Source organism: Columba livia, chromosome 5 (assembly GCF_036013475.1).
Source record: "Columba livia isolate bColLiv1 breed racing homer chromosome 5, bColLiv1.pat.W.v2, whole genome shotgun sequence".
In the NCBI taxonomy this organism is placed as follows: domain Eukaryota; kingdom Metazoa; phylum Chordata; class Aves; order Columbiformes; family Columbidae; genus Columba; species Columba livia.
In genome coordinates this window covers 24,518,561-24,540,699 of record NC_088606.1, presented here as the reverse complement: position 1 = coordinate 24,540,699, position 22,139 = coordinate 24,518,561, and the positions used below count along the sequence as shown (strand labels likewise).

General features: G+C 45.5%; 1 long non-coding RNA gene across 3 annotated transcripts; it reads left to right on the top strand.

The window, feature by feature from the left end:
* The first annotated feature begins 7,227 nt into the window (after positions 1 to 7,227).
* On the top strand, positions 7,228 to 11,492 carry LOC110358727 (uncharacterized). 3 transcript variants are annotated; one of them, XR_010472857.1, is made up of 4 exons: positions 7,228 to 7,363; positions 7,512 to 7,580; positions 10,660 to 10,758; positions 10,837 to 11,492. It is a non-coding gene; the product is annotated as an uncharacterized LOC110358727 (long non-coding RNA). The 3 variants fall into 3 exon arrangements; XR_002413432.2 differs by lacking the exons at positions 7,228 to 7,363; positions 7,512 to 7,580 and adding exons at positions 8,692 to 8,790; positions 9,873 to 10,044; XR_002413433.2 differs by lacking the exons at positions 7,228 to 7,363; positions 7,512 to 7,580 and adding an exon at positions 8,690 to 8,790.
* Positions 11,493 to 22,139: the final 10,647 nt, after the last annotated feature.

The window sequence follows — 22,139 nt, the reverse complement described above, 5'->3', positions numbered from 1 at the left end:
AAAGTACTCAACCCAAACCCACCCTTAATTCAACAATACACCCCACTACACTTTTGCTCCCTCCTGCACCCCTCACTGGCTCTCATTCTGTCTCCTGGGATTTCAGCCCTAAGCCTGTGGAACCCGAGGTATTGTCCCTTGTTGACTCTGGCAGGCTGGGAAGAAAGTGGGGGCAGGGGGGGATAGTTGATACAGCAACTCCAGATGTGCTTTTTCTATTCTTTGAAACTGTTCATCAGAAAAACAAAAAGCCCTGCGTTGCTATGGAGACCATATCTCTGGCACTGATGTACCCAGTGGGCGGCAGCAGCTTCCTGGCTGCGGAGACGCCCAAGGCCTGGTACTTGTGCAAGCCGCTCACTGCTGGGCGTGCTCTGAAGCAGAGGGTTCAGCTTGGATGACAGGCAGGGCTTTCTCCAGGTGGCCAAGAAAATTAGAAAGCAATGGACCCAAGGATCTGGGGATTTTACACCCGAAAAGATACGTCAAAGTGAGACTAAGGTGAATTTGGAGGCAGGCAAAAGCTGTAACACACCTTGGAGAGGCAGTGCACAAAGAAAGCTGGTAGCCTCTTTTGAGATGAAAACATTTTCAGAGGTTTGAATTATCGTGTTTGCAGAGATAATACTCGGAATAGTGGAGAAACTAAGAAAGATCTTTCTGCAGAAGCAGATATATTTTCCCAGGAAAGCAGCAGAAACATAATCTTTTGAATCATTTAGAACTTATATCTGCACTTGGTAAAGGAAATGATCCTCCGTCATTCCCCAGGAGACACATGAAATGAGACCAATTAGGGCTTCTCCAGCTCTAAATATAAGGACTGTGCAAAGACATACTTTATCCTTATCAACTTTGAAAGTGAAAATGAATAGGGTGTGCCCCAGCTGAATTAAAATCAGGGCTTGCATTATGTAAAAAGTCAGAGTAGATGATCTGTTCTCTCCTTAAAATCTCTGAAAACATGAGCACAGGGTTACCAGATCAACAGGGAATATACGTTTGTGAAGGCCAGTCTTAACAGTGTCCACCAGCCAGAGCTTCAGAGGATAGTGAGAATAGCAGGTAATCCATCTGCCCATGGGTATATTGTGGCATAGTGAAAGAAATTTCCATTAATCAGGGGAGCGACTCCTAAAACTTCTATGTGTTTTAAGTGTAAACCGTGTTAACCACACCTGAATAACACTCCTTTATTAGGCAAATACTACTAGCGATCAGAGATTATCTAGACCATTTTAAAGCCCAGATCTAATAAACAGGCCACTTTCATTCCTGGTGTAAAATGGTACATCCTAATTGCACTCACACAAATCACTTGAATTGGAATGATGTTACTCTGACTGGCTCTGGGCAGTGGGTAGTAGGACCGGGATCCACAAAGTGTACAGAGTAACCCCACCAATATTAGGCCTTGAGACTGCTAGAAGAATCACGTTGTGCATTGTTCTATGGCGTAGATGTAGATGTGACCTTCTGGATGTGCCCACAAGAACCCTCAGAAAGGTCTGGAGTGTTGCCCACTCTCGTCTACATTTTTCTCCCCAAAGCAGTTTTGCTTCATTACTGTTGAAGAAACTGAGAACGGCTGTTGACAGGAAGAAGCCCTATTAGCAGAGACACGCTCCTGGAGGTGGTAAGGAACAGACATTAGGCTGCTGTCTAAATCATGCAGCAGTCCAGCTGGCCAGGGCTTATTCCTCCTGACATCTGCTTTCTGAGGTACTGCCATCCATATTAGATTCCGTCAAAAGCCATTTTGCCACCAAGCCGTGTAGCTTCTTGGGACGTGTGTCGCTGCAGGGGGCCCACCGTGTCCCATCCATCGTCCTGAGGAGATGACTTCCAATCCAACAGCAGATACTGGGGGTGTTACAACACCTTTATTCAGCATTGGAGATCTTCCCCCCATGGAGATACTCTGCATTTGGCTGGCTAAAATGGAACAAACTCATAACTTGCTATTACAGAATTAGAAATGCAGATACTCTGACATTTGCTCTGAAGCTATCTAACTCAAGAGAGTGTTCCCATCAGGGTTCAGATGCAGTGGTGTCTGACTGGATGGCACCTTCTCAGAAGAGTCCAAGGTAAGCAGGTGCTACAGGATGGGGTGCTGAGAGTTCAGCAGGTGGTGAGCAGTGATCCCACAAACCAGTGCTCTGTTGGGCACATGGTATAGATAGAAGACTAATCTTGTTTTCAAAACTGAAGTATTTTCCTGGCCCTGAAATAATGCATGGCTCTGGTGGACAACTGTGGTGTTAACTGGTATTCCAATTTGACCAATTTAATTTTGTTTCCCAAATTTTACATATCATAGACGGCTGGATGCAGCATCCTGCTACTTCAAATGTTGCACAGCGTTGCTAAGCTCCGTTAAATAACTTCCTTCTTCCTTGCCAGAAATAGCCACATTTCAATAGCAAGTGAAGAGATCCTAGTATTTATAGGTTCTAGAGCTTCTAGCTGGGATCACTGAGATGTATAAACATAAATCTATGGTTACATTTTGCTGCCTGGAGAAGAAGCAGCTCACAGGGAGGAGCATCCAGTATGGTCAGCTTAGCCACTCCACCAGAATCTGCCAGGTAAAGCACATTTCTGCCCAGCCACTCCCTCCTTAGCCCTTTCTGCTGATCTTTGTATTCAGATGGCCTGAAAGACACTACTCTGGAGCCTGAAGAAGACAGGATACTTCGCTAGCGCTGTTGTAAGCTGTTCTTTAGACTCTATGGCAGAATATTGAGTTGGTTTAGACCTTCAGCAGGGTGCTGATGTTCCCCTTCCTCAGGAGTCAGCCCACTAGACAATAATAGAGGCAAAAGGACCAGTCAGAGTCACTGGCAGAGCGACTGGGAGCACATTGCTGCTGGCAGGAGTGTCTGGGGAGGTGGATGCACCCAGTAAGCCAGTGAACTGCGTTCACTTACCCAAGGGCTGATCTAGCTCAGAGGCTATATGTGAGACCTTGGCCTCTCTCCAGCTCTAGCCTTCTCCCTTCTCTCAGGAACAGCAGCATGGGTTAAAAGCAGGAGGACTGAAGAAAGCAGAGCCTTCTTTAACCACCCACACATGGACGTTATAAAGAAATGTCTACAGCAATACGGGGAATCAATGGAGAAGAGGTGAAAGGAAGGAGGGAGATAGGAAAAGAGGGAGGGGAGGAGAGGATGGCAGGGGATCCTTTCCAGCCCTGCTTACAAGGTGCTGGATAATTCATGGCTCTTGTTTACACTGCTCCAGACCACATCACAGACATTCCCAGTTAATGGCTTCCATCTGGAGCAGCCATTTGCTGCCCAGCCTCCCCCTCACCACGCTGAGGTCCCTGCCAGCAGAGGAGTGCCTCCCTCCAGACCTTCCCACCCTCCTGCCTCTCACACGCTGCTGTCACCAAGAGGACTGGTGCATGCGCCATCTCTCCCCGAGACATTACTGTCAAGTTTCCATGACCCAAGATAAGGGGGCTGGGATATACCTCAGACAGCGGAGAGCCCCATTAATGTGGGGCCCACAGGATGTGCTGGAAATGCAATGCAGGGACACCCAGACATTCTGCACAAGCTCAGCCTGAGTTCAGCAGGGATTATTAGCTCTGGCTCAGCATCAACCCTGCTGGACCTGGGCTGCTTCCCAAACAGGACCACTCAAGTGTCTCCACATTGTGCTTCCCAGCAGTTGGGGTTTGAGAGGGTTTATTAGCTTGGGCATATTGCCAGACATGCACCTTTCTGCACCTCTATAGTGCTTGATTTAAAGAAACCTTCACTGTGCTCAGAGAATAGTGGAAAGACACCTGCTTTGCTCTAAAGTAGCCCAGGTCTGGCCAGGTCAGTGCTAAGCCAGGCTTAACAAGTCTTGCCAGATCCAGCAGGATTTGTGCAAAATTTCAGGTGTCTTTGCACTGTAGTTCCCAGCCCTTGCAGCTCCAGCAGTGGTTCTGCCCAGGGTTGGTTTATCAGGTTGGACTCTGCATTTTGCAAAAGTGGCAAAGCCACTCAGAGACCTGAACTTGTTCTGGAAGCAGCACGACCATAGTCACACAGTGCAGAACAAAACCTCATTTTCTGAATGCTGCCAGATCTGGCCTGGCTCAGCTTTCTCTGCATCTGTGGTGAGGACTGAAGCGCAGAGGCAGAGCTGTGTGTGAGCTCCAGGGCCAGAACAGCGAAGACACTTGAGGACAAAGGTGCACATTGGAAGTGGAATGGTCAGAGGAGAAAGAAGCAAGGAGAACTGCTGCAGATCTGGGTAAGCAGCATTCAGAAGATCCAGCCCTCAGTTGGCCCAGAGGACAGTAAAAGGGGCCTGAAAATTGAATTTAGACTGTCATGAGATGAAGTTGGATTCAAACCCAGGCTACCAGGGCAGTTAAAGCTAATTTATTTATTCTGAGTGTCCTGCAAGGGCTTGGAGGTGTGGTCATGGGTTAAAGGGAGAGACTCTGGAAGATCAGCTCCTCACTCTGCTCTCTTTGTTTCTGTCAGGGTCTCTCTTGCACTCTCTCCCTCAGCTAAGCAATACATTCCCAGCATCTGTCAAGTCTGATCTGCCCTGAGCTCCAATGAGAGGCAGGCGAGGAGCTGAGATGGGAATGAAATGGATTCCCGGTCCGTGACGAGGCTCTGAGACTCCTCACTGCGCCCCATGCGGGTTGCCCTGTCATAAATCATCGTTTGTCAAATTCAATAAGCATCTTTAACACAAAAATGACGCTATCTCCTGGGAGCCCCATGTGCCTGAAATTCTGCACAGATGTGGAGATACCAAACTATGAGGGAAGGGGGGAGAAGAGGGAGGAAAGGGGAAGGAGGACATATTTCACATGGCAAAAGGGGATTCTTGTCTATTCTCTGCTCCCTCCCCACCCCCTTGCCCCCTCCCCACCACCACACATGCAGCCATGTACATCTTCCTGGGAATGCTGCAGACCCAGCCCCTGGCACATGTTTTGCATCGTCTAAAAGGAGGAAGCAGGCTGTGTACACAACGTGGAAAAACCATCCCTTTTGGGGGTCTGAAGCCTACCACAAAGAGCCCCCCTGCTAGCCCAGGGACACAGGGACAGGAGGAGGTCCCGGGTGAACAGCTTCCTGCTCTGGACAGAACAGGTCATGGGCTACATTTCATTAGAAATCACGCTGCTGCTGTTTCCACTCTCCCGCCAGCAACATGAGAGCTACAGTCTCGGTTAGACACCCCATCCCTTATTGTGCAACAACAGGAGGCAGGAGAATAGGGCCACCTCAGGGGGTTCAGCTGTGAAATCTCACTCCTCGCTGAAATGCGCTGCATGCCGGCCAGAGCCGGGGACCAGCACCATTGTAAAGAAAAGGCTGAGTGCGTGCTGCTGTGTGCACTGAAGCTAAAAGCAGGCTCTATTTATGCACATACAGGTTGCATTGCTCTGTACATTATCCATGCCTAAAACGCCACCTATAAATAGGGATATATGCAAATACCCATGACAGCCATTTTGTCTCCTACTCTGGACTACAATGCCTGCCTCCAAAATGTAAACTGCAAGTCTCTAAAGCTGCTTGAGCTGAACTAGCAGAGGAGAGAGACCTGCATCCTCTGCAGATCAGGCACCCAGGGGACACACCATCACAGCCAGCTGAAGCTCAGCCTTGCTGCCCAAGACACAGCCCAGATAAGGTCCTGCTTATGTGACACTCACCAGCCTGGCTGACACCTGGGCCAGAAGGATGAAACAGGCTGGAACAGCCACGCTCTGGGGCTTTTGCAGCAGGGGATGGCGTGGCGCTCCCTGGCTGACAGCAGGCTCACAGGCAGGCTGAGCTGCATGGCTTTCTCTGCACCCGCTCACACACACCCCTGTTGCCAATGAATCATTCAGGTTCACTGCAGACAAATCTCTAAACACCTATTGCCATTTATTCCTTCTAAGATATGTGTGCTACAGAGCAGCCATTTTAGAAAGAGTAGGAAGCTTTCTGAAACCTTTTACAGAGGCTATTCTGAATCCCGCTACCTACCGAGCCACACAGATACTCTGGTGCCACAAACTGAATTGCTGAAGTTGGGGAGGGGCAGTATAAAAACACATTAAAATTCCAAATAAGTATTAAAAAGATCTTCAGTAGATAAATATGCTTTGACTTTGAAGGTCAGAGTATTGATCCATATGAAGGCTAGAAGCAAGTACTTCGTGCTGCACTTGTGATCCTCTGCCTGATGTTATTATCATTATTGGCGTTATTGTTGCAGTAGCAACACCTCAAGGACCTGTTCAGGATCCAGATGCCATTGTACTGGGGACACTGAATTCAAATGAAGAGATGTGTGATGAACAGTCTGATTCAAAAACAAAACCAAACCTATACATGATAAAGCAAACACAGCGAATCCTTGTGAGTGGAGCTCGGTGCTACTGCAGCCAGACGGCTCCCAGCAGCCAAGCCAGGCCGTCCGAGAGGCTGTAGCATCTCTGCACTGTCTTGCAGTCCCTCCTGGAACCCAGCTGTTGATATACCCGGGGCTAAGTCCAACCTGTAACCAGTACATATAAATATATCACAGATCTGTGCACTTGAACGACCTTTGGGGCTGCTCTTCAACATACACTTTTCCACCCAGCAATTTCACACAAGTGAAAATAGAGGACTGAGGCCATTTGTCTGGGAGCAGCCCCCTTCCCACCGCAGCTCTGACAACGTGCCCAAGCAAGTGGCCACTTTACACACAGGCAGGTGACAGTGTGTGCTGTGTGCTCACTTCAGGCATGCACAGATGGAGGGTGCGTGCCCCGAGCCGTAGCTCCGGGCACGCACAGACAGCGAGTGCTGGCCTGGTGCAACCGCTCTGTGCCAGGAAGATGGAGCGTGGCTGCCCAAGCCGCCAGCCCTGCACACTGCTGCAGTGCCCTGGCTTCTGCCCTGACTTCTGCCCCAACTTCTGCCCTGGCTTCTGCCCCGGCTTCTGCCCTGACTTCTGCCCCAACTTCTGCCCTGGCTTCTGCCCCGGCTTCTGCCCCGGCTTCTGCCCTGGCTTCTGCCCTGGCAGCCATGGAATAGGAGCTGAGGTTGCAGGCACACACATTTCTGCCTCAGAAAAATGCAAGAGGTCTAACTTTTAACCTAGCACACGTGGGGAGGAGGACAAGGGAAGCGCAGCAGGACAGGCTGTTGCAGAGGCGGCAGGAATTCCTGGGAACTGGGTAATTGTTGAGACAGTTACCTATGGATCACATTTCTCCAGCAGCAGTGGGTTAACCTGAATTAACCCGAGGAAAACCAGCTTGGGTGTGCCTCTGTGTTCTGCAAATACACTCTGCAAATCCAGTTAGGAGAGTATGCCCAGAGAAAACTGGGGAAAGACAGACTATGGTACAATATAGGTCAGTTATTTCAGATATGGAAATCATTATCTGAAACTGGGGTGAGGGGAGGTAACCTTAAAGAAATAAATCAACTCTTTCCCCCAGCATAATTCCTTGGTGATAGCTTTCCAACAGGACAAAGCTGTCTTTTTTTTTCCCTCTGCAGGGAGATGCCAGGCTCGAAGACTGCTGGTGTTGCAGGTCTGAATGTTGCCTATCTTCAGTCTCAGACCAGGTAAGTTCTGCTTCGTGAGACAAGTAAATATTCTTCTTTAGATTACCTGCCCAAGGAAAGATAGCTTATGTGAGCATGCTGCCAACACACCTCTCAATCCCTTGTTACCTTTGTAACACTGTGATGAGTTGCAGTCCAATTCACAGAACTCTCAGGCAATTAAATCCCAGGAAAAATCTCACGCAATAAGTTTAATGAAAATGACTGGCTGGATAAAGTAGTGCAATCCAAATTAGTGTCTCCACAGAGGGGAAGGGAGACAGAATCTAACTGTGGTACGCTCTGGTAGCAGCCAGCTGACCAGTCAGCCTGCCTGTACTGGTGCCCAGTCAGCACACAGACAACTTGCATTTGTGCAGTTCCCTACCCAAATGGAGTCTTGTAAAGATGTAGAGATGACATGGGCTACTTTACAATTTAGGAAGAAGGGTGTGAGTCTACAGGAGACAAAGCATCACTCGTTTACAGAAGATTTTGTCAGTGGCACCTGTTCAAAGCTGCTTGAGCCAATCTCGATAAAAACTGATTGCTAAGCTCATGAGTGTCCATAACTCTGAAATTAATGCAGCAGGGGAAAGGAAAAGATGTATGTAAATATTTTTAGTACGTGGCTCCACAATTAATGAACAAAATAGTCATATGATACATGTCTCCATATACCTGCTGATATCCTTCATTTCCTCTAAACCTCTTGGGTACCAGCAGTAGAAGTTCACAAACACAAAGCAAAGGTCGTGATGCTGACAAGATATCTTTATTGCTAGACAACTCCCCAACGCACCCATGATAAATTAAGGCCCTTATTCCTGTTTAACCCATAACCTTTGTAGTAGACCCTGAAGGTTAGCCATTGCAAGTTTTCCAACCTGGGGATGGGCGCTGGCATGAGAGTCACATTCAAAGGTCCCTTCTTTTCTTCTCTGATGCACAAATCAGTTCATATAGCCTCAGCAGTACATCCTCATCCCCACACAGAGCACAGACACACAGAACATTCGCACAATCGCACTGCAGAGGAGATAAAGCTACTAGTTTACATGCAAACACACGCCCAGACGTGTTCCTTCCTGGAGATGCCCCCTCCCCCTTGTGCTTTACACATTATATAAGAATTTTATTCTGTAGTATGCTCTGAGGAACGCGGCATTTTGCCAGATTTCAAAATGGCCTCGTTTATCACCTAAATCCCCTGTGAAAGCTATGGAATAAGGTTTGTAAAACAGCCCAGATTAATGAGGCTGCATCTACATCTTAATAGCTTTTGTGTACACGCAGTACTTCAATCTGCGCTTGTGAGCAGTGTGTGTTTCTATTGTTTATGGACTCTCTTTCTTCATCTTACCTGTTTTATCTGCATGCGCTTGCATTTCTGTCTAATTCTGTGTGTATGTGCTGCCTGTGCCCAGCACATAAAACGTCCTTCTGTGACTGTAGCTGGTTATGCTGCACACAGGTGAAATTCTCCCTGTGAGTACCTCCTATTTTGCAAATGTGATCTGTATAGGGAACCTATTTATGCCAGGGTTTTGATATCAGTTGGTATACTTTTGTGTGTGTTTAAGTCACCACTTCAGTGCTGGCTCCTTAGGCAACAGAGGCCTATATTTCTTCCCTGTGTTGGGGGAATTTCATTTTGCTGCTATATATATAAGAATTCTGGTGAAGTAATTAAAAGAAGCCTCCAGAGGACTGGTTATGAAAACAAGGCTCCACGTGCCAGCTTCAGAGGAACCTTGTACTCCTTGCAAACTCCTCCAGGCAAGAAGATATTGCAACTGCAAAGGGAACATAACCCAGGGCAGGGAACGGCGACCACTGAGGAGGTCCGTTTCTCAGTCCTCGAAAACAGCTTTAGCAGAAAGCTGGAAAATGCAGCAAATTAGAAAAGGAGGTTCCAGATGGGATCACAAAAGAAAAGGGCATCAGTTCTATTGACAGCGAAGATTAATTTTTAAATTGCATGCCAAAACCCTCCTCCAAAAGCATTTGACCTGTGTCAGTCTGGTGGCTCCGATCATGTCTTATGTGGGACAGAGGGAATACTTGGAAATTCCCCTTACAGAGTTTCCCCCAAGGCTCTTTCTTAGCTCCTTCTCCCTGGATTTCTTTCATCCTTTCCTTAACCATTTCTCAGTCCATGTCTCTGACGAGGAACTGCTGCTGCTGCTCCTTTCCTCCCCTCTCCCTCCCCATCTGCTGTCAGCCATTTCACTTGGCTTTTTCTGCTCTTGCATTCACCAGAGCTGAATTCAGTGACAGCCCCTTGGCAATTTCTCTTTGCTGGTGACTCAGGTAATTGGATCTGGTGCCTTGGGGAGCTGCCAGGCATGATGTCACAGCTCTGCAGAAAAAAATACCCTATGTAAGTGCTTGATACACTAGCTAACATCTCATCCCGGTGGAGCGAGGAACTCTGGGTTTGGGGATTGCTGAGATTTCAGAGGCTCAGGACTTTTTGGTCAAGGTAAATAAATAATTATGTATATTTTTTGTTTCCACAGGCTGTTGTTTACTACAGGCTCATTAACTGTCCCCCAAGCAGGGAGTCTGAATGTTCATAATAAATACCACAGTCCCTTTATGAAAAGGAAGGACTGTGAACCTTTCATTAAAAAAAAGAAAATGGGAATGAAACATCAATACAGCACAAGTATGAACAGCTCTACACGTAGTGGTGTAACCCTACATCAGGGTTTATTCTGTCCTTTAATGACATTTGCCTACCAGCATTTAAATGTACTTGGATCCTTCATGTCTTCCAAGATTGTGGAAAGATGTCTCTCTTTTCCTAGCTGCAAGGAGAGGATCTGGAGGACAGGCAGAGAAGGGGTCAGCATCAGTCTCAGGGCAGACACCAGAGTGTATCTGAAATCATTAAGTGAAGCAGCAAGATGAGAACAAGCTAATGGGTAATTCTTGCTAACGCATTAATAAAATAGAACTGAAGGTTTCTGGCTCTTGCCTGCACTGCCCCATCTTGTCTGGAAAAGACACTCTCGGGAGTTTAGTATTCAGAAGCAGCTGACTCTTCCAAGTTCTGCTTTTCAGATGTTTTATGTTGATCTTCCTTCTTTTGTAGAGTTAAGGAGTCCAGCCAGCAAGGATCTGGCAGGGTGAGACATTTGGGCCCCAGCACTCTTCCCACAGTTCATCTGCGAGGCTGAATCCATTGCTAGAGGTATTGATTGCTTTGCCAAGAGGAGGGGATGGGAGTATGAGAATTCAGAAAGGAAATATTTTATTGTCTTCACTGCAGGAAACATTTGCCCTGAGCAAAATAGGACCTGGATGTAACAAGGTGCTTGCACATGCCTCAGGAGACCTCACAAGAAAACTGAAGCCTTGTGTGTCAGATACGACCTGCTCTGGAACTCCCAAGTGAACAGATGGCTTTGCTGCAAGACTGGTTTTGTCCTCTCCACTACTGCAGCTGATGTGATGTGATGCTGATTAACCTGGAAAACTCAGCAAGTCCTGAGAAACAATCATTTTTTGATAGGTCACATTCTCCAGTTAGAAGAGACCCATCCTGCCTTTCTACCATCCAGATGTCCAGTTCCGCAGGTGATAATAACCATTCCATTGGGCTGGTTCTTGCACAAGCACAAATATCATATTTCTTAGCTATCTGTCATAGCTGTTTGTTCAGGCAGGTCACCAAAAGCTGGATTAGGTCTCTTGTCATGTTCTCTAACACCCTTGTATTTCTAACCCTGCCAGTCCAGGCCTTCCCCTAGCTTCCTGTGGCTTTGATGCAGGGATGTAATTTCCAACTTTCTTGCCTTAGTCCAACCCTGCTGAAGTGACTCTCTCATTTAGATGTTAGACCTGTGCGGTGTTCAGGCTGTTCTGGATAGCTTGGAAATGATTATGACAGAGTCTGAAATAAAGGCAAGAGGGTTTCAGTTTCCATTTTCCAGACTCTTACCTCCTCACGCTCTGCCTCCCAATGGCACACTGGGATACAGGGAAAGGGAATTAAATGGTGACACAGCTGCAGAAACCTTCCAAGCTGACGGCACTACTCCACTTCTGGAGATAGGGTTAGAGGTCTTGCTGGGGAGAAGAGGGCACACCTATCTCTAGCCTCTATTTAGGACCTCAGATATCCACATCCTTTTTAGTTGGCTTGTCCCAGTGACTCCACTCAGACCCTGGCAGCACGGCTGATATCAGCAGGATGTAGTTCAGTTACCTGGCAGAATAGTTAGGTGGGAGCCTCTTCAATTGTTGAGGGATCAGTAATGGCCTTAGAACTATTTTTCAAAAGGTAAGAAAATGGGGAGGGAAAAGCAAATAATCCACCAGTTCTCACTGTGGTTGCTATTTTCATCACTGCTGCTATTAGGAGAATTTAAGCACTAAGTGGAGAAGCCATTTGCTTTGGAGAAGCCACTTGCTCAGAATGTGGGACATCTCCCTCTGTCCCTCAAGGCCACACAGGTAACTCATGCAGTCTCCGCTGACATTTCCGGGACTACAAATACAACTTTCCCTGGTAGTGCATCCCCCCAAAAAATGCACTAGCATGTATGATTTGAGACATGAAACACAAATCCACACCATTTTATCCTCTTAGATTTCCTCCTAGGATCACCTGAGATGTTCAGGCTAGTCACTCAGAGATATTTATTGCTTCTGATTTCTCCCCTTGAAATCCTCAGTCAAACAACAGAAGTTGTGTATAGATACAAGGACTTGGAAGTAACAAGCGACCCATGAATAATCCATAAATTTATCAGTGTAAAAAACACTGCTGTATCATGATGAGGTGGCAGCCTCACAACAGAGTAATTTGAACATCTTGTTTGTGAGCTGGTGTGAGCACTGAGAAGGGTATCACCAGCAGTAGGGCATACAAAGGATACAAGATATTCCTAAGTGAAAGGAGCAGATCCAAAGGCAGCCTGGCCAACTGCCCTCAAAACCATTTTAGGAGACTCCAGTCTGCCACCCTGAAGGTACAGGCAGCATACAGGAGCGGGCACAAAGATCAAACCATCAGATTGCCAAAAAAGCAACCTGACTACACACTCAGCCCTAGGGCAGAGAACAATTGCAGCAGCTGACTGCCTCGGCAAGCCCAGAGATCAAAGAACAAAGCATTATTAATTACTGCCATTATGATCATTAGCATAGTACTCAGCAGTCCTGGTCATGAAGCAGTACCCCACTATGTTAGCCAGTGTGCAAACAGAGAAGAAAAGAATGGGCCCTGCCCAAGGAACGCAAAGTTTAAATATTAAACCTTAGACGTACAATGGGAATGGAGGGGACAAGGAAGCGATAGTGTCACAAGCAGAGGAAAGCTGGTACAAATCCAGACCTACAACTGCTGGCTGCCACCAGGACGGCCTCTGAATTATCTAGCAACAAGGTTTGCTTACAGGCCTTTGTGATGCACTCTGGTTCTTTTAACTCAGTGAGTGGTTCACACAGATGCCAGATATCCATGTTTTGTCTCTTGAAATACAGCAGCTGAAGGCATGTTTAGGTTATTCAAATTAGAAAGGAGAGAATGGCTCTCCACCTTGAAAAAAGGCTGGTTGAGCTCTGAACAGTGCAGGTGTTCTGTAACATGCTCACCACCCTTTGCAGCACATATTGCCTGTTCTAACACCGCCTGGGAGGGCACAGACCACAGGCAATGTCTACCTGCTGACCCAGGAAATGCACTGTTTGTTCTCAGTGTGGTTCCCATGGTTCCCACCTTCCAAAAACTACATCACACCTGGCATTTCTTCCTCTCAAAGGAGCGGTTCAAGGCTGAATAAGCTCTTCATCCTCAGGTGCCTCCAGGATGGGTCTGAGGCACAGCTGGAGATGACAACTGTTTCTGTCCCTGCTTTATGGAAAAGGATACCAGATACCTCTCTCTGACACCAAACTCTGCAGGGATCAGACAGGTGATACGCCCCTGCACCAGAACAACTGTCCCTGTGTCACTTCTCTGTCTTCCATCAATGACAACATCCATTCTATTTTTAAAATAACAACAGGGAGTCCATGTTCTTCCAAATTTTTCTAGTCAATGTTATGATGGTGGTATTTTTGATCTTCCTCTAGTATATCATGAAGAGTTTACAATGTTTCAGATATCAATTAATGTGATCTCCCTGTGTCTAATCTCACATCTCCCTGTCATGGCCCGTGTTACCTGTGTCACCAACAGAAAGGATGCTGCCACATACACAGTGTGACTTACTTAGAGCCACATGGCCAGTCAATGGTGACGTTGGAATTTGAAAGCAGAAAAGACATGACTGCCCACACTGCGTCTTCCAGCTCTGGGCAGAATTCTCCCACTCCCATGTGATTCCCTTATAACCACATCTGTGAAAACTTCCTGCTTAAAGCTTCTTTTTAATCTTTCTTCTGATGCCTCCACATTCTTATTTTGTAATGGTCACGCTCATATTTTGCTCATTTTCTCAGTGCTCTAACAACCTCCTCAGATGGTAATTTTTTTTCCCCTTGAAGAAGACATTCCAGCCACTTCTTGGAAATCTGCTTTATGTATCTCTAGGTCACACTGTTGGATATAACCTATTCCTCAGTATCTGCACATATCATGATCTTTAAAATATTTATAATCACAATATCCCGTGAAGGAGGCAGATATTACTCTCTGTATTTAGAAGTTAGGAAGCAGAGGCACGGAGGGATTAACCACAGCCACTAGCTGGTGCTAAGAATTCATGCACCAAAAGTCAAGAACTAAAATAACAAGACATTTTCAAATACTAATGTTGCTGTTCATTTTCTAAGCCTGATTTCTGAGCTTCTTAAGAGGTCAATTCTTCCGTCTTTTATCTGCTGTGATGAGGATGTGTCCATGTAAGGAATCCTAAAAGCACAGGAAAAACAGCTTGAAGAACAACTGCACAAAAAGAGACTGTCTTGTGCCTTCCAGAATGTCCACAAGGAGAAATCCCAACAGCAAATAGGAGGGCAACTGCATCAGCAGTTTCCTCCCCAAGGTGGCCCACAGAAAAAAAGTTTAACAGTGAGGTCAATTATCTTGTCTAGGATGCAGGAGAATTTCTGCTGCTTGAGTTCTTTAACTCAAAAGAGAGCTTAAAAATAGGCTCCCACTCAGCCCTGGATCATCTCTTAACATGATTGATCCAGAAACACCTGGTAAGGATCTCTACGATTTTTATGTCCTTCAGCTGGTCATTTGTGGCACAGTTACTGTTAGAGGACATGGAGAGTAGGGTGGGAGCTGGGTATTCTCACACCACTGGTTCACTAACTTGAACAAGGATTCAGAATAGAGGAGTCCTGAATTCAGGGGAACACAATATGGTCAGAAAACAGACTGATCCCCTCTCGCTCCTTGAGCTTCACTGCACAACCCCTCTCTAGCCTGATTAAGCCCCGTCTATCCTGCCTGCACCACTGTCAGATGCAAAGCAGAGCAACACCCAATCTACTCCCTCACCTATACTGGCTTATCAGAGTAGGCAATTACATCCCTCAGTAAAGTCACTCAGAACAACTTTGTGTTCAGTAACAAGAGGGAATTTTGCAAAGTAATTTTTCTGAATCTTTTAATAGAAGCCTCTGGAGTAAGTAAATAATGACCCTTATCTTAGGGCAGTACACTAACCTCTTGTAGCCTTGTCCCATGCCAATGACAACTTAACATCTTTGTCAAGAGGTATAAACATAAATCATAGAATACCAGGTTAGAAGGGACCACAAGGATTACCTGGTCCAACCTTTCTTGGCAAAAGTACAGTCTATACAAGGTGACCCAGCACCCTGTCCAGCTGAATCTTAAAAGTGTCCAATGTTGGGGAATCCACCACTTCCCTGGAGTGATTATTCCAATGACTGTTCTCATCACAAAAAATTTCCCTCTTGTGTCCAATTGGAATCTCCCCAGGAGTAACTTGTACCCATTACCCCTCTTCTTTTCCATGTGACTCCTTGTAAAAAGCGAGTCTCCATCTTCTTTGCAGACACCCTTTAAATGCTGGAACATGGTGACAAGGTCTCCCCTTAGCCTTCTTTTCTCAAGGCTGAACAAGCCCAGTTCTCTCAGCCTTTCCTCATATGGTGACTTCCCAGTCCTTTGATCATCTTTGTGGCCTTTCTTTGGATCCTCTCCAGCCTGTCCACATATTTTTTTGTGTAGCAGGGACCAAAACTAAACACAGTATTCCAGGTGTGGCCTGGCAAGCGCTGAGTAGAATGGGATGACTTCTTTGTCCTTCTTTGTCTCGGCTGGAGATGCCCTTGTTGATGCAGCCCAGCATCCTGTTGGTTTTCTTTGCTGCAGCAGCATGCTGATCACTCATATTAAGCTGCTTGTCCACTAAGACCCTCAGGTCCCTTTCCACAGAGCTGCTCCTCAGCTGAGCAGAACCCAGCCTGTGCTGGACTCCTGGATTTTGTTTTCCCATTAATCTACAACCTCGTGTTAGATCACTTATATTGACCATAGTTATCTGAGATATGGATTTTTTCATACTTTAATAAACCACCACCAATAAAAAAACCCATAGTTCCCATCTACTTGAAGCACCTGTGCTTGCGTGCCCATGAGGCTGCACAATTTGGCTGGGGAAGAAGGTGACTGAACTGCAAAGCCTTTGACTTGTAGCTTTTCCACAGCTAGGACTTGTGCCCTTATTCACTGGGAGGATAACACAGTGAGAGCTGCAACTGTAGAGTCACAGAGGAGCTATGGAGAGGTGGGAAATAATGAAATTTCTATATGGAAATTATTTAAACACTTGAAAATAACTCTGTATGGGGGAGCAGGGAGAGTGGCTAAGGGTGTTAGCAGTTCTTTACTTGTGTCCAGGGGAGAACATTTGCATATACTCATGTAGCTCTCCGAATACCTAATGTGAGCGTGACATGAAGTGTGTGTACATGTGCATACTTGCAGGGATTTCTTCTGCTCCTCTTATGTTTTATAGAACCTGACTATGACAGCTGTGATTGCTGATTTGAAATGACCCTGAGTCAGACACCGCATGGCCCTTTGAAATGAATTAATCTTTGTATCCTTCTGATTCTGGGATTTAATGTGGGCTGGGTTTTTTTTAGTTGTCATTGCTACTGCCGTCAAGCTCGAGTGCACATACTTCAGTTTAGTCTCCACTCTCTGTGTGACATATGACATTCAAAATTATAAGTGTGTGGCTACAGGTTTTGCCAACAAGAATATGGGACACACATCAAGGCAAGAATCAGTATTCCATCCCTAGACTGACTGTGGCAGAAAACTTGATAGCTGCTCATTCACATGTACTTAATCCCTTTACCCCTGAAAATTTTCTTGACCCATCTTCCCTTCAGCTGCCAAAACTCCTGCCTTATGGTTGTGCTATACACAAAGATAAGATTAAAAATCTAGTGCCATAGACAAAAATATTTTCTCTCTTCCATAGATATAGTGTTTGTATACCAAAATCAATTCACATATACAATTTATTAAACATTTTCTTGGGCTAGAGACACAGAGTTGGAAAGGCAAAGCTCGAGGCATAAACCTTGCCAGAGTAGCTGTGCAGAAGCAGGCAGTGCTGCCATTTAGATGCCTGCGCAGGCTCTGTCCTGGCCCCCACGTGTGCAACAGCATGAGGTGCCCTCTGGTCAAACCAGTAGAGGGGCTATACCATTTTGAGAGCCAAATCAACAACCTCAGCTTAACCTCTTCATGTGTTTCTACTCTGAGGTTATAAGAGAAGTTATATAGGGCTATTGAAAAGAAAACAGCCTTACAAAATTGCCATTTAATAAAAACATCAAGCAGAAAAGTCTTGTTTCAGTCAAATACTTAAGTAAATAGAAAGTAAAGACTGTAGGACTGGAGGGCTCTCAGAGATCACTCATGTTCTAAGTCAGGATATCTTCAGAAGTGCTCACAGAGCTCTGTCTAATCCATGCTGACAGAAAGAAAGGGATGCCACTTGCCTCTACTGAATCAGGTTTTGGCCACTTCTCCATTAGCCAGAATCTTACAAATCCTGATCTTTGACTAGCACCAGCACAGACCTGTACGGAGGCTCCTTTTTAAATGCCAGGCACCCATTTGAAAGCAAACTACTTACTGAGAACTCTTCCTTAAAAATGTATCTCCGTGAATTGTGTTCCAATTTAATGATGATTTAATTTATATCACATTTCTGCCATATGCTTAGACAAAGGTCAAATGAGACATTGTTGAAATCCTTACCGAAATCCAGGCATAAATACCTATTATTTCGCCATTCACTGTTAGGTAGTTACACTGTCAAAAAGGGATTTCGATTGCTTTGACATTATTTGTTCTTTACAAATGAACCCAGGTTGTCCTAGATTACCTTGATATCCTCTAGGTGCTTATGAATTGATTATTTGATAATTTATTCTGGTGTTCTTTCAGATATGGAAGCTAGCTGACGTGCTTACAATGTCAAAGTCTGGTTTTGCCCCTTTTTAAGCTGGGTGCTTCCCTGGCCTCTGTTAATTCTCTTCAACCTCTTCATACATATTTTAATGTTGAGCAAGTGGTTAAGTACTCTGCTGAGCAGCGACGCTGTGATCAAACTATCTCACGCTCCACTGTGAGGCATTACTTGTTAATACATTCCTGACTTAGAGCCTTGTTGTGTATTACTGAACCTTGTGAGTTGCTATGCCTTCAGAAACATCTTTTGCTCATTTATTTCAGAACAACAGTTAAGGTTCAAATTTCTCGCCAAGTGTAGTGCAATATGGTCTGTAAAACTAGATCTTGTTATCATTAAAATTCACCTAAGAACTTTGCAATTGAATCCTTGCTGAGGAATGGGGATACACCATGATTTTGCAAGGGGACTACTTTATATGTGGAAGAGGGAAAGTTTTAGGTGGATTATAATATAGTATAGAAAAAATAAAAAGAGATGGTCCTACCATAGGGGAAGTTAAAACTGCTAATAGTTTATGCAAAAAAAATCTGGAAAAGTATTTTTTCTGTTGGTAAGGCTAAAGTGCTACGAACACCACTCTCAGGCTTGCACTGTATCAGAAGATGGGACAAGAGACTGCAGCAGCCACTGAGCTATGATTCGTTTAATGATTGGTACTGTAAAATGCTGGTGGATATGTGTGTTTTATTTAGATTTTCATGTTTTAATATTAATCAATAGTGTCTTCTAGTATCATGAACCAATTAACCACTCTTTTTAAAACCTTTATGACACTGACATTAAAGCAGTGCCATGACACTTCCAAGAATTACAATCCTATTAGGTCTCTTGGACTAAAGGTTTGTGGGCCTTCAAAAGGATGTGCATGGGAGTGGAGATGTCTCTCCACATAGAATCATAGAGTATCCTGAGTTGGAAGGGACCCACTAGGATCAAGTCCAAATCCTGTCCCTGTATATCACAACCCCACAGTTCACCCCATGTGTCTGAGGGCATTGTCCAGCCTGTTCTTGAACACTGTCAGGCTTGGGGCTGTGACACCTCCCTGGGGAGCCTGTTCCAGCGCTCCACCACCCTCTGGGTGAAGAACCTTTTCCTAATGTCCAGTCTAGACTTTCCCAACACATCTTCCTGCCATTCCCTTGGGTTCTGTTATTGGTCACTAAAGAGAAGAGTTCAGCGCCTGCCCATTCTCCCCTTGTGAGTAAGCTGTAGACCATGATGAGGCCTCCTCTCAGTCTCCTCCAGGCTGAACAAACCAGGTGATTTTAGCTACTCCTCATACAACAACTTCTCCAAACCCTCCAGCAACGTTGTAGCCCTCTCCTGGACACTCTCTAGTAGCTTAATATCTTTTGTTATCCTGTGGCTCCCAGATCTGCACACAGCGCTCCAGGTGAGGCCGCACCAGTGCAGAGCAGAGCAGGACAATCACCTCACTGCCTGGCTGGCAATGCTGTGCTGGATGCACCCAGGACACGGGTGGCCTCTTGGCTGCCAGACTCCTTGCGCTGCCATTAATATAATCTCACAGTGTACCTGAGGTCTGCCCAGTATCTGTAGATACTGGAGTTGTTAAGCATCGGTACGTTGAGAGCTGTGGCATGACCTTGGAAAGAGTGCACTGGAGAAAAGAGAATTTTAAAGCTGCAGGATGGAAACATGAGAAAGGCTACAAATTGCATGACATATAAGTCCAGTGATTTGGGGTGCAATGCCACGTGGGTCCCTGCTGCCATCAAGTCAAATGCTCTTGTGAATGACATTAGAACACAGCTGGGAACCCTGTGGCACAGAGCTTTATTTTGTTTATGTATTGGACTGAAAGTCCGCACAGAGCTAGACTGGCCTAAGCTGTATAAGCAAGGACATCACCTATATAAGCATTTTTGTACTGCATGGAATTCGTTTCTCCATGTGCTCATAAGCTCTCTGTTTAGAGTACCTGAGAGCAGAGCAATGCATGGCATCCCACTGGGCCGATTTTCTTTCCCACATCTCAGGAAAGGTAAAATCTCTTTCTTCATTATAACTGATTAAATTGTAATTTTCAAGCTGTTTCTTTCCTCACTCCCTCTCTCTCATTGCTTTAGCTCTTTTCACTCATGCTTTCTTTTTATCTCTTTTTTCTTTCACCTTCTTGTTTTTTCTTTGCTGTTTTCAGATCTGTCTTCAGTAAAGCCAAAAAAAGGAGATTTATATCTTCAAGCAGAGTGATCTGTAAAGCTATGACCCTGCTGTAGAGAACGCCTTGTCTTTCATTATCCCAGGGTTCAGAGGAACAGTGCTATCAACGAGAAAAGAAAGAGGCTTTTCTAAGATTTCATGGATAGTTTCACAGAAGGCCTTGAAAATAAATGTCAAGACCTAGAATTGATGTAGAAAGTATTGGGGGGAAGACTGAAGCCTTCTGGGGCTCTTCACATGACTTCTTTGAAGGCAGAGGAAGCAGCTATCCGTGACCATCTCATGCAAACAAACATTCTTACAAACAGAAAGGATCCATTTCACAGCCTCTCTAAATACCAGTAGTGTCTGGGCTACGAAAGCCTTGCTGAGGCTAGCTGGCAGGCAGGCAGACACAGAAGAATGAATAGAAGTCCTCTCCTATTTGTTTGTTTGAAGGAGATCATCTGTCCATGCTGCCAGCACCCTACATGCCACGACCAAGCCTGAACCTCTGCTGAGCACTGACCAAGATTTCAGTGACGCATGGGCGCACAGGCAGCAACTCTTCATCTACTAACTTGTTCGAATACAGGAGGTTTGACACCAAGCAGTAGTTTGGAAGATGTGATTGCTCCAGAGGTGGTATTTGGAGGACTGGCTGAACAACAGAGTGGCCCAAAGCAGAGAGAGAGACCTCTTCTTCAAAGGCAGTGTTAACATTTCCTGTCAGCTGCAGCCTAAGCTGCTTCCAGGCATCCTTTACCAGCTGTCCCAGCCATAGCAGGCTTGGGTCTGAATACAAGTGGTGAGTGATGCTTTACAACACACTTAACGGGTCTCCCCATACCAAAATACCCTAAATTGGAGAATGGGAGATGCTGTATAACATCTTTAGTTCATGGCGTACTTTTTTCACAGTTCTATTGATGGTGAGCTTCTGCAAGCAATACCCAACATTTCCCCGTACTATGCTATGAAGATCAAGTCACTCTAGGGGCATAAAACCACTCCTGGTTAACAAAAAAGCATGATTCAGAAGTTGTAACTGAAGAACTTTTTAAGGACAGCATGCCTGTAGCTGCATGGAGTGGCAGGGATGAGCCTCACCACACGTGGCTTTTACCATCCATTCAGGCACACTGTCAGGGCACTATCATGTCCTACTACAAGCCAAATGCAGCTCCCAATTCTGCATATGCAAGGAGTTATAAACTCAATTGTGTGTAGTGCTTTTCCCCCATTTTCTACAATACCTAAACCACTGTTGAACTTAAAGTTAGAAAAATCTTATCTGATCCCATCTAATCTGTCGCTTTACAGTCAGCACAGAGTGGCTTTTTGCAGTGAAGTCCCAAAGCACTTTTTCGCAAGCACTTTTGCTGTGTCCCTCGGGCTTTTTTTCCACACGTGGTGTGATAGAGTCTACCCACATCCATTTTGAGCAATTTAGAATTTACTTATTCCTATATTGGTATGCATAGGATTTCTTATTGGCTTGCTCACAACACTGAACAGAGAAGTTTACCCATGTCTACATTTTTCTGTACCTACATTTGTCTACATAAACACAGCTGATGTGCCAAGAGACCATCTCTGTGTTGATTTGGCCAGAAGCAGATTTAAATGTGTTACTGACCTTATACAATATTTAAGCTCCTTTTGGGAAATGGCCACAGGTGCCGATTCCCTCCGGCAAAGAGGAGTTATTGAGTTGAAAACTGTCTTTTTGAGGATCTCAGAGAATCACTCCTTCCTGACCTGAATCTGCCTTAAATTTCAGTTGGTTTGCTTGTCTGTGAAGACTACCTCCTGCCATGCTGGCCAAAACCAATTCACTGCCTGCTGGGCCTCCCCTGTCTATCTCTGCCCATTGCTTATCTCTTCTCTCATACTTAAACTGTGAATATTTGGGGGCAGAGACCCTTTTTCAGTATTATGGTATACAGTGGTCTTGGTCTATGGCTAGGACTCTGAGGTT